Source organism: Lampris incognitus, chromosome 6 (assembly GCF_029633865.1).
Source record: "Lampris incognitus isolate fLamInc1 chromosome 6, fLamInc1.hap2, whole genome shotgun sequence".
Taxonomy (NCBI): domain Eukaryota; kingdom Metazoa; phylum Chordata; class Actinopteri; order Lampriformes; family Lampridae; genus Lampris; species Lampris incognitus.
Window position 1 is genome coordinate 69,682,784 of NC_079216.1, and position 10,767 is coordinate 69,693,550.

At 40.4% G+C, this 10,767-nt stretch overlaps 2 non-coding genes and 1 pseudogene across 2 annotated transcripts; all 3 read left to right on the top strand.

Annotated features, from left to right (window-relative positions):
* The first annotated feature begins 5,274 nt into the window (after positions 1-5,274).
* On the top strand, positions 5,275-5,489 carry LOC130114832 (small nucleolar RNA U3). Its single transcript, XR_008810442.1, has one exon. It is a non-coding gene; the product is annotated as a small nucleolar RNA U3 (small nucleolar RNA).
* Positions 5,490-6,813: 1,324 nt separating this feature from the next.
* On the top strand, positions 6,814-6,986 carry LOC130114849 (small nucleolar RNA U3; annotated as a pseudogene).
* Positions 6,987-10,201: 3,215 nt separating this feature from the next.
* Positions 10,202-10,412, top strand: LOC130114820 (small nucleolar RNA U3). The gene has a single exon (XR_008810431.1). It is a non-coding gene; the product is annotated as a small nucleolar RNA U3 (small nucleolar RNA).
* The last annotated feature ends 355 nt before the right edge of the window (positions 10,413-10,767 follow it).

The following is a 10,767-nucleotide window of genomic DNA, read 5'->3' on the forward strand; positions in this document are numbered from 1 at the left end:
TTGTAGTACTCTTTAATTGTTTTTATTTTTTTGGGAGAGTGCATATTAATTAAATCATAAATAGGCCAGATTTAGCCTGTCATGTAGTCCTACCTTAGCAATAACCAACAAACTTCATCTGAACACATTTTGCACAATTTACTAATTCACTTTCAGTTGGGTATGAATTTGAATATAATTAAGTGAAAACATCTCACATAAGCAATTACAGCTCTTTTTAAGGCTTGTTTGCTATGATTAAACTATTTGTATTTTTGATACTGGCTTATGCCTACATTCCATTTGCCCCAGCTTTTCTGTTCATGGTATAGAGATGAGTGACTTCTTCATATGGCCACATACAGCTCGCTACCCCTGCAGCAGACAGCTATTAAATGTACAAGTACTTGTTGTTCTTATTTGGTTGATGTAGTTGTTGGTTTCAAATAAGACAACTGTACTTATTTAACTGAACTTTATTTGCGCGCTCAACAGCAAGTGGCCACAGTCTACCGAAGATTTCAACAAGTGCCTTTCACTAGCAGCGCACCTTCCTCCTAACAGGAGGGTTACTGTAAAGACTGCAGTAGAAGTGACTAACAAAACAGGCTACTGTATTATAGGCACCAACAAAAGTTAACTTAAACTTAACTGTTGTCTCATTTAGGGCTGCAACTAACAACTATTTTGACAGTCGAATAACTTATTGATACAAATAATTGATTATTCAGATTATGACTCGCAGTTACTCAATGGCTCTTATCTATCTGCTTTCAAATGTAGCTTGAGGTTGTTTTAGGCATGCGATAAAGATGAGACCTTCATTCAAAAATGTATTTTTTAATGAATGGTTAACTAGGACTAGTTCAGTGAAGGCAGTTGCTTGCTGGGGTGTACAACTCTGCTTCCTTTGAAGAAAGCCATCCATGGTAGCATTACAAGATCCAACAAACCCACAACTTGTTCCAATTAATTTGAATGCAACCCACATTGGGCATGCACGCATAGACAAGTTGTAGAAATCTTAAACAAATTCAAGTATCAAATCCTCCGGTGTTCTCCAAACTTTTGTATTCGGCAGCAACACTATCTCCAGCCATACATGTCACCATGACAACAATGCGACGTTTAAGCAAAGAATTTCCAAATGGCAGACAGGCTCTGGTTTAACATTGTAAAGTTAGGGCACATATGGAATGTGAACAGGATGGTTGTGAATATGTCCAATGTCATTAATAATTGATTGATCAAGAGAAAATGTATTTCAAAACAGAATGTTACAGCTCATAACGTGGAGTAACATGGCTTAACACTAACATTAGCTAGCCAGCTAGCTTAACAAGACGAGTCTTCATCATACAGAGAGCCAACGTGCCACCTCTTCAGATTTTGCGTCGCATTGATCAGTGCATAATTTCTGTTAGTTGGTTAGTAGTAGACGTAGCTCGTACTAACGGTCACATTGTGAGATGGTCATCCTAACTTTGACACTCAGACTTTTGTCCCAGGTTATCTTTGGTCGTAAGACTGGAATAATGGCCATCTTTGAACCTGTCTCGTAGTGCAACATAAGACCACTTTTAGAACCCCGACCAAACATATCGCCACGTTTAGTCATCTGAGACGGCCCAAATCGCATAGTCTGTAGGAGAGAGATAATGTTACAGAATCTTCTTTTTCCAAAAAAACACACCCAAACTCCAAATCTGCCTGGAGACCGGAGAGCCAATCGGTAATGACCAGGACAGCCCTCCCAATGGCACGTAAACTGACGATGATGATTGCTGCCTTCAGAAACTGCAGGGGGCTATTATGAAAGTAGAGTTGTCATATATGGGGTTTTAAATTTTCAGTTAAGACAAAAACAATGTTCTTTACAAGGAAAAGAACTGATAATGAAGTAGAACAAATTATGTAATCAAGAATTGGAAAAGTGGAACCCTTTCAGTTTTTAAGGATATGGTTCGATGAAAGAATTGTATGCTTATCCATTCAGAAAGTAGTGGACGAAGGTACTAAATGTAATGGTGTTTAGTTGGAAGTGAATGGGGCAGATGGAACTGCTTTGAAGGCCATATAGAATGGTTTATTTTGGTCAGTATTAGATTATGGCTGTGTAGTGTATGGGTCAGCAGCCAACATTGGGGAAAAGAAATGAGATAAGGTGCATTTAAAACAAGCCCAACAGCAGCATTACAGGTAGAAATGGGAGACAGGCCACTAGAAATGAGAAGGATAGTTATCCTTGAACTACTGGGCTAATTTACAGGGCCATAGTCAGGATCATCCAACACTAGACACTTCAGTCCCTTGTTGGGAAAAGGAGAGAAGGGAAACAAAAAGCTTTGGATGGACAATGACACGGAAAGCAATAGAATTTGAAGTAGATCAATTAAACATTGAGCCAACACTATCTTTGCCAGCAATACTGCCTCGGATACTTCCAGATTCCTCAGAGTTCCCGTTATTAGAAAAGAACAAATGTAAGGATTTGAATTCTGATTGACATAAAATACAGGCTTACACTGATAATTACACAGTTGCATCCAGATTTATACGGATGCATCAAACGGGTCAGTAAATAATCAAGATGGGTTGTGAATTGTAAAGAAGAAACATCCAAATTTACCGTATCCTTAATCCATCAAACTCTATCCACATCCCTAATTCTGGGGGTATCTCCAAGCCAGCACTGGCGGAGGCCCTCTGGTGACACGCGCTGGCCCGGGCATTCAACCCTTAACTTTCACTCCGAGAAGGTCAGTATTATCCATCAGAAATGCCATTGCCATGGTTCGCTTGCCTACTGTGAAGAGTTAGTCTCTGTTGCTGTGGTGTTCTTTGTAGGATTGTCTACCTGAGCAAGTAAAATCTTACCCTAACAAAAACCCAACCCAAAAGTGTGGAAAGATCCCGCAATTAATTTTATCCAAAACTCACTCTGAGAAGCTCAAGACTTTACATAAGAAATGCCATTGCCGTCGTTAGCTTGGCTACTGTGAACTACTCTTTTGCTGTGGTATTGTCTGCGTGAGCAGATAAATCCCGTACCCTAACCCAACCGAATCGTGTAGAAGGGGGCATCCGTTAATTTTATCCAAAACTATCACTCTGAGAAGCTCAGTGCATTATAAATGCCGTTACCGTGGTTAGCTTGGCTACCGTGAAGAGTTAGCCTCTGTTGCTGTGGTATTCTCTGTGCGATTGACTGCCCAAGCTGATAAAACGCTTACACTAATCGAAATATGTAGAAAGAGCCGTCCGTTAATTTTATCCAAAACTTTCATTCCGAGAAGCTTGGTACTTTCCATCCGCATTGCCATAATTAGCTTGGCTACGATGAAGATTTGGTCTCTGTTGCTGTGGGATTTCTGAGGGATTGTTCGACTAAACGGATAAAACCCTTGCCCTAAGTGAAACATGTAGAAAGCACTTCAGTAATTTTATCCAAAACTTTCACTCTGAGAGGCTTGGTACTTTCCATCAGAAATGCCATTGCCGTGGTTAGTTTGGCTACTGCGAAGAGTTGGCCTCTGTTGCTGTGGTATTCTCTGTGCAATTGTCTGCCTGAGCTGATAAAACCCATACCCTAAGCGAAACATGTAGAAAGAGCCATCTTGTTCTACATCTTTCAGTCAGGGTTGGTGAAGGGTTATGGTCAGCAACAAAGACGGTCTGCCTGTGCAGATAAAACCCTTACAACTAAGCGAAACATGTAGACAAAACCGTCAATTTTATCCAAAGCTTTTATTCTGAGAAGCTTCGTACTTTCCATCAGAAATGCCATTGCTGTGGTTAGCTTGGCTACTGCGAAGAGTTAGACTCTGTTGCTGTGGTATTCTCTGTGCCATTGTCTGCCTGAGCTGATAAAACCCTTAAAACTAAGACAAACATGTAGAAAGAGGCGTCCATTAATTTTAGCTAAAACTTACTCCGAGAGGTTTGGTACTTTCCATCAGAAATGCCATTGCCGTGGTTAGCCTTGGCTACTGCAAAGAGTTGGTCTCTTTTGCTGTGGTAATCTGTGCGACTGTCTGCCTGAGCTGATAAAACCCTTATGCTAACCAAAACATTGTAGAAAGAGCATACGTTAAGATCCAAAGCTGTCGCTCCCATTCCCATGGTGAGCTTTGCTACTGAGAAGATTTAGTCTCTGTTGCTGTGACATTGTTTGCCTGAGCAGATAAAACCCTTACCTAATCCCAAACCCTACCTCAACCAAAACATGAAGAAAGTCATCAGTTAATTTGATGCAAAATGGTGACTAAGAGAAACTAGGTACTTTATTTCAGAATTGTCATTGCTGTGTTTAGCTTGCCTACTGCTAAGTGTTAGTCTCTGTTGTTGTGGGATTGTCTGCCTGAGCTGATAAAACCCTTACACTAAGCGAAATATGTAGGAAGAGCTGTCCAGTAATTTTATCTAAAACTTTAACTCCGAGAATCTTGGTACTTCAGTAATGCCATTGCCCTGGTTTGCTTGGCTACCACAAAGAGTTAGTATCTGTTGCTATTGTCCGACTGAACAGATAAAACCCTTACACTAAGTGAAACATGTAGAAAGAGCCGTCCAGTAATTTTATCCAAAACTTTCACTCCGAGGAGCTTGGTACTTTCCATCAGTAATGCAATTGCCGTAGTCAGCTTGGCTACTACGAAGAGTTGGACTCTGTTGCTGTGGTGTTCTCTGTGTGATTGTCTGCCTGAGCTGATAAAACCCTTACAGTAAGCGAAATATGTAGACGGTGCCGTCCATTAATGTTATCCAAAACTTTTACTCCGAGAAGCTTGGTACTTTCCATCAGAAATGCCATTGCTGTGGTTAGCTTGGCTGTTGTGAAGAGTTGGACTCTGTTGCTGTGGTATTGTCTGCCTGAGCTGATAAAACCCTTACAACTAAGACAAACATGTAGAAAGAGCCGTCCATTAATTTTAGCTAAAATTTAGTCTGGGAGGTTTGGTACTTTACATCAGAAATGCCATTGGCATGGTTAGGCTTGGCTACTGCTAAGAGTTATTCTCTTTTGTTGTGGGATTGTCTGGCTGAGTAGATAAAACCCTTACCCTACCTCAAGCGAAACATGTAGATAGCGATGTCCGTTAATTTTACGCAAAAATTTTACTCTGAGAAGCTGTGTACTTTCCATCAGAAATACCATTACCGTGGTTAGCGTGGCTACCGCGACGAGTTAGTCTCTATTGCTGTGGTATTCTGTGTAGGATTGTCTGCCAGAGCAGATAAAACCCTTAGCCCAACCGTAACTGAAAGATATTAAGCCATCAGTTGAGTTTATCCAATCCTAATTTCGGGGATAATTTCTTTAGTTCTTATATTGAGAAATGTTTTTCTAAAGTGTGAGTCCCTTCACCCACGATGATGAGCCTGGGGTGCTTCTCCCTGAGCGCAAAGCAGGTACAGAGAAGTGGTTTAATCACTCACTATGTGCTTTTGGTGACCGTTCAGTGTTGCTTTTATGGGGTTATCAAGTGAAGGACCATGTTCTGTGTGGTAAAAAGGAGGGGAAAATGTAGAAATTCATCAATTTTATCCAAACCTATCCCTAAACCTTAGTCCTAACCCTAAAAACATTAAATTACAATTGCAGAAGTGCAATTCAATTAAAAAAAACACTTTATTGCTCAAAACACTAAGTTTTCAAGTTTAAAACAGGATAAACTAATCAAGAGAGAAGACCATGGGAGATCAATTGTAAAGAATAAACAACCTCCAAATTGACCCTAAACCTGGGGGTATCTGTTATCCAGTATTTGGGCATTTGGCATTCAACCATAATCTTACCTTTCACTAGGAGAAGCCTAGTATTTCCCATCCAAATTGCCATGGTTGACGTGGCTAACATGAAGAATTAGTCTGTCGCTGTGGTGTTTTCTGTGGGATTTTCTGCCTGAGCAGGTAAAACCTTTACCCTATCTTCACACCGAAAAACTCTGTACTTTCCATCAGAAATGCCATTGCAATGGTTAGCTTGGCAACCGCCAAAACGGTCTCTGTTGCTATGGTGTTCTTTGTGGGATTAATTCTTAGCAGGAGTCAAGCTAACTACGGCAATGGTATTTTTGGTGGAAAATACTGACTGTCTCGGAGCCTTAGGTTTGGATATAATTAACGGATGGCTCTTTCTACATCTTTATGTACTGGTTGTGATAGGTTTAGTATGAGTTTTATCTGCTCAGGCAGACAGTCTCTGTTGCTGTGGTATTCTCTGTGGGACTACATTTGAGTAGGAAAAACCCTCATCGTAACCCTAATCCTACGCTAACCCTTGCCGAAAGATGTATAAAGAGACCTCCGTTAAGTTCATCCAAAACTTTCATTTCAAGAAGCTCGGTACTTTCCATCAGAAATGCCATTTCCATCGAAATCTTGCCTATCGCTATATTAGTCTCCTCTTGCTGTGGTATTGTTTGTGGGATTAAGCCTTGGCGGTAGCCAAGCTAACCACAGCAATGGCATTTCTGATATAAAGTACCGAGCTCCTCCGAGTGAAAGTTTTGGATGAACTTAACGGATGGCTCTTTCTACATCTTTCGGTTAAGGTTTTATCTGGTAAGGAAGACAATCCCAAAGAGTACCTCAGCAACAGAGACTGTCTGCCTATGCAGTTAAAATCCTTATATTAAACCTATCCCAGGCCTTACTTTCCATCTGAAATGCCATTACTGTGGTTGGGTTGGCAACCGCCAAGACGGTCTCTGTTGCTATGGTATTCTCTGTGGGATTGTCTGCCTCAGTAGATAAAAACCGAATCCCAGCCTTAACTGAAAGACCCGTCTGTCAAGTTTATGCAAACTTAACCCTAACCAAGAGATTCAGAAGACGATACTTTGAGCGATAATGTCTGTCGTTCTTGTAAAATGTTTCAAGTGTGAGTTCTGCCACCCACGATGATGAGCTGCGGTGCTTCTTCCTGAGCATGAAGCAGGTACAGAGAAGTGGTTTAATAACAAGCGGTGTGCTTTTGAGGCAAGAAGCGTGCTTTGATCGGTAAACTGGAGGAAACTATCAATTTTATTTAAACCTAACCCTAAAAACAAACTGCCATAGCAATTAACTTTAATTAAAAAAAAATTTGGTAACACTTTAGTATGGGGAACATATTCTAAGTAACAAACTTAATTTATAGTAATTTAACACTTGTAGTTTTGTTATGTAAGAACAGACCATATTCATTGTGTTAGTAAGGGAGAATAACTCTTCTTGTGGTACTACCACCTTATAAAGTCCATACTAAGCAGAGCATATTGAGATGGTACTACTAATAAACAATAATTCTGAGGTTATAGAGGGAAAACTCAGTTAATGGCTCACTGGTTGTATAAGGCCATGCAGAATAAGGCAATGAGTATGTAATAATGACCAATTAAGAGCCAATATGTTAATTTGCATGCAAATAAGCACCTAATTAATGGTGACTACGTTCCCCATACTAAAGTGTTATCAACATTTTTTTATAATGCTCCAAACCTCACCAACAATTTTTCAAGTTTAACACGGGATAAATTAATAAAGATGCAAGACAGTGGTAGATGAGTTGTAAAGAAGAAAAAACATTCAAATTGAACCCATCAATCTCCCCATAACCCTAATATTGGGGGTGTCTCCAAGCCAGCACTCGGACACTGTCCGCTCGAGCAGGTAAAACTTTACCCTAACCCAAACTCTACCTCAACCGTAACATGTAGTAAGAACCATCCGTTGATTTGATCCAAAACCTTTACTACGAGACGCTCATTACTCTTAATCAGAAATGAGAAGGCTGTGGTTAGTTTGGTGACCGTGCAGTTATTCTCTGTGCGATTGTTTGCCTGAGCAGATTAAACCCTTTCACTAACCCAGCCCTAACCGAAATACGTAGAAAGACACACCTGTTAATTTTATCAAAACTTTTCACTCGGAGAAACTCGGGTTCTTTCCTTCAGAAATGCTATTGCTGTGGTTAGCTTGACTACCACAAAAAGTCAGTCTCTGTTGTTGTGGTATTGCTGCGGGGTTGTCTGCCTGAGCAGATAAAACCCATTACTCTTAAGTGAAACATGTAGAAAGAGCCATCCGTTAATTTTATCCGAGACTGTTCCTCCGAGAAGCTCTGTACTTTCCATCTGAAATGCCATTTACGTGGTTAGCTTGTCTAGCGAAGTTCTCTGTTGCAGTGGTATTCTCTGTAGGATTTTTGGCCTGAGCAGATAAAACCCATTACTCTTAAGTGAAACCTGTAGAAAGAGTTGTCCGTTAATTTTAACTGAAACTATCACTCCGAGAAGCTTGGTACTTTTCATCAGAAATGCCATTGCCATGGTTAGCTTGGCTACCACGAAGAGTTGGTGTCTGTTGCTGTGGGATCGATTTGCCTGAGCTGATAAAACCCTTACCGTAACCCTATCCCAAACTTGACCAAAAGATGTAGAAAGAGCCAACCCTTAATTTTATCCAAAAGTTTTACTCCGAGAAGCGCTGTACTTTTCCTCTGAAATGCCACTGCCATGGTTGGATTATGTATGCGAAGGTATTCTCTCTTGCAGTGGTATTCTGTAGGATTTTCTGCCTGAACAGGTAAAACCTGTACCCTACCCAAACATGTACCAAGAGCATATGTTAATTTTATCCAAAACTATCACTCTGAGAAGCTCGGTACCTTCCATCAGAAATGCCATTGCCGTGGTTAGCTTTGCTACCATGAAGAGTTAGTCTCTTTTGCTGTGGGATTTTCTGCCTGAGTAAGTAAAACCCTAACCAAACTGAAATGCGTAGAGAGAGCATACGTTAATGTTATCAGAAACTATCACTCCTAGAAGCTTGGCACTTTTCATCAGAAATGACATTGCTGTGCATAGCCTGGCTACTGCTTAGTTGGTCTCTGTGGTGTTCTGTGCGGTTGTCTGCCTGAGCTGATAAACCCCTACCCTAAGCAAGACATGTCGAAAGAGCCATCCGTTAATTTTATTCTCTTTTCACTCCGTGAAGCTCGGTACTTTCTGTCTGAAATGCCATTGTTGTGGTTGGTTCGGCTTTCGCAAAGAGTTGATCTCTGTTGCTGTGGGATGGTCTGCCTGAACCGATAAAACACTTACCCTAACCCAACCGAAACGTGTAGAAAGCCATCTGTTAATTTTATCCAAAACTATCACTCCATGAAGCTCTGTACTTTCCATCAGAAATGTCTTTGCCATGGTTAGTTTGGCAACTGTGAAGAGGTAGTCGCTGTTGCTGAGGTATTGTCTGCCTGAGCAGATAAAACTCTTAGCCTAACTCATCCCTAACCGAAAGATGTAGAAAGAGCCATCTTTTTTTTCTTAGTTTTTTTTCACAATAATAAAACATATAAACAAGTATTTCAGTTTGAAATAACATGGACATTAAATGAGAATGCGAACGAAACAAGCACAACCAGACCGAAAATAAATAAAAGATAGGAGAGACATAATGAAAGGAGGAAAAAACAAACAAAAGAAGAAAAAACATGACTGTGAGCCATCTTCTAATTTTATCCAAACGTTTCACTCAGAAAAGGTCAGTACTTTCCCTCAGAAATGACTTTGTCATGGATAGCTTGGCTACTGTCAAGAGTTATTCTGTTGTATTTTTTTGTGGGATTGTCTGACTGAGCAGATAATCCCAAACCCTACCTCAAGTGAAACATGTAGAAAGCGCTGTCTGTTAATTTTATGCAAAACTTTTACTCTGAAAAGCTCGGTTCTTTGTGTGGGGTACTTGGGATTTAGTAGCCCCCCATCTATTTTTTATTTTACTTACCTTCATTGACCACTCACTACTAGTAAAGAGGGAATTGTCTGCTGTGTTGTTGTGATAGCCGGTTCTCGCCACAGGAGGGCACTGCAGGTTAATTGCTTCTAGCCTGTGTGAAGTAGTGCTGGCTCTCGCGGTGCACTCTGGGACATTCGGGTAGAGTCGTCAGATGAGTGTTGCCGTTCGTATAGTTAGCCATGCTCTGAAAACGTGTCCTCTGTAATGTCTATTTGACAGATGGAGTAAAACAACAAAAACACCAGCCCTTGTAAGTGTCATTCTTATCAAGTGTGCTACATTTGCTTTAGAAATGCCATTGCCATGGATAGCTTGGCTATCGCGATGAGTTAGTCTGTATTGCTGTGGCTCTGTAGGATTGTCTGCCAGAGCAGATGGAACCCTTATCCCAATGCTAACTGAAAGATATAGAGCCACCTGTTAGGTTTATCTACACCTCATCCTAATTTCGGGGATAATTTCTTTAGTTCTCATATTGAGAAATGTTTTTCTAAAGTGTGTCCCGCCACCCACAATGATGAGCTGGGGTGCTTCTTCCTGAGTGCGAAGCAGGTACAGAGAAGTGGTTTAATCACAAGCTCTGTGCTTTTGGTGACCGTTCAGTGTTCCTTTTATGGGAGCATCAAGGGAAGGAGCATGTTCTGAGTGGTAAAAAGGGGAAAAAAAATGCAAGAATTCATCAATTTTATCTAAACCTTAGTCCTAACCTTAAACATTAAATTGCAGAAAAGTACAATTAAAAAAAAACACACTCACTCATTAATTTGGTATATAAAATTTGTTGCTATATAAAAATCCCAAAATACAACCCAACAGGCTTGAAAACATAGGAATTGACACCAAGATCAATCGAGCCAAAAAACAAAACCTATTAAAAAAAAAAAAGCCATCTTTGGAGGCTAATCTGACAGCCATCTTGAAAAATGGCCTCCATCTTGGATTTTCAAGTAGCCAATCGGACAGATTTGATCGGAAGCCTGTGGAGAAGAATGCACCAAATTTCAT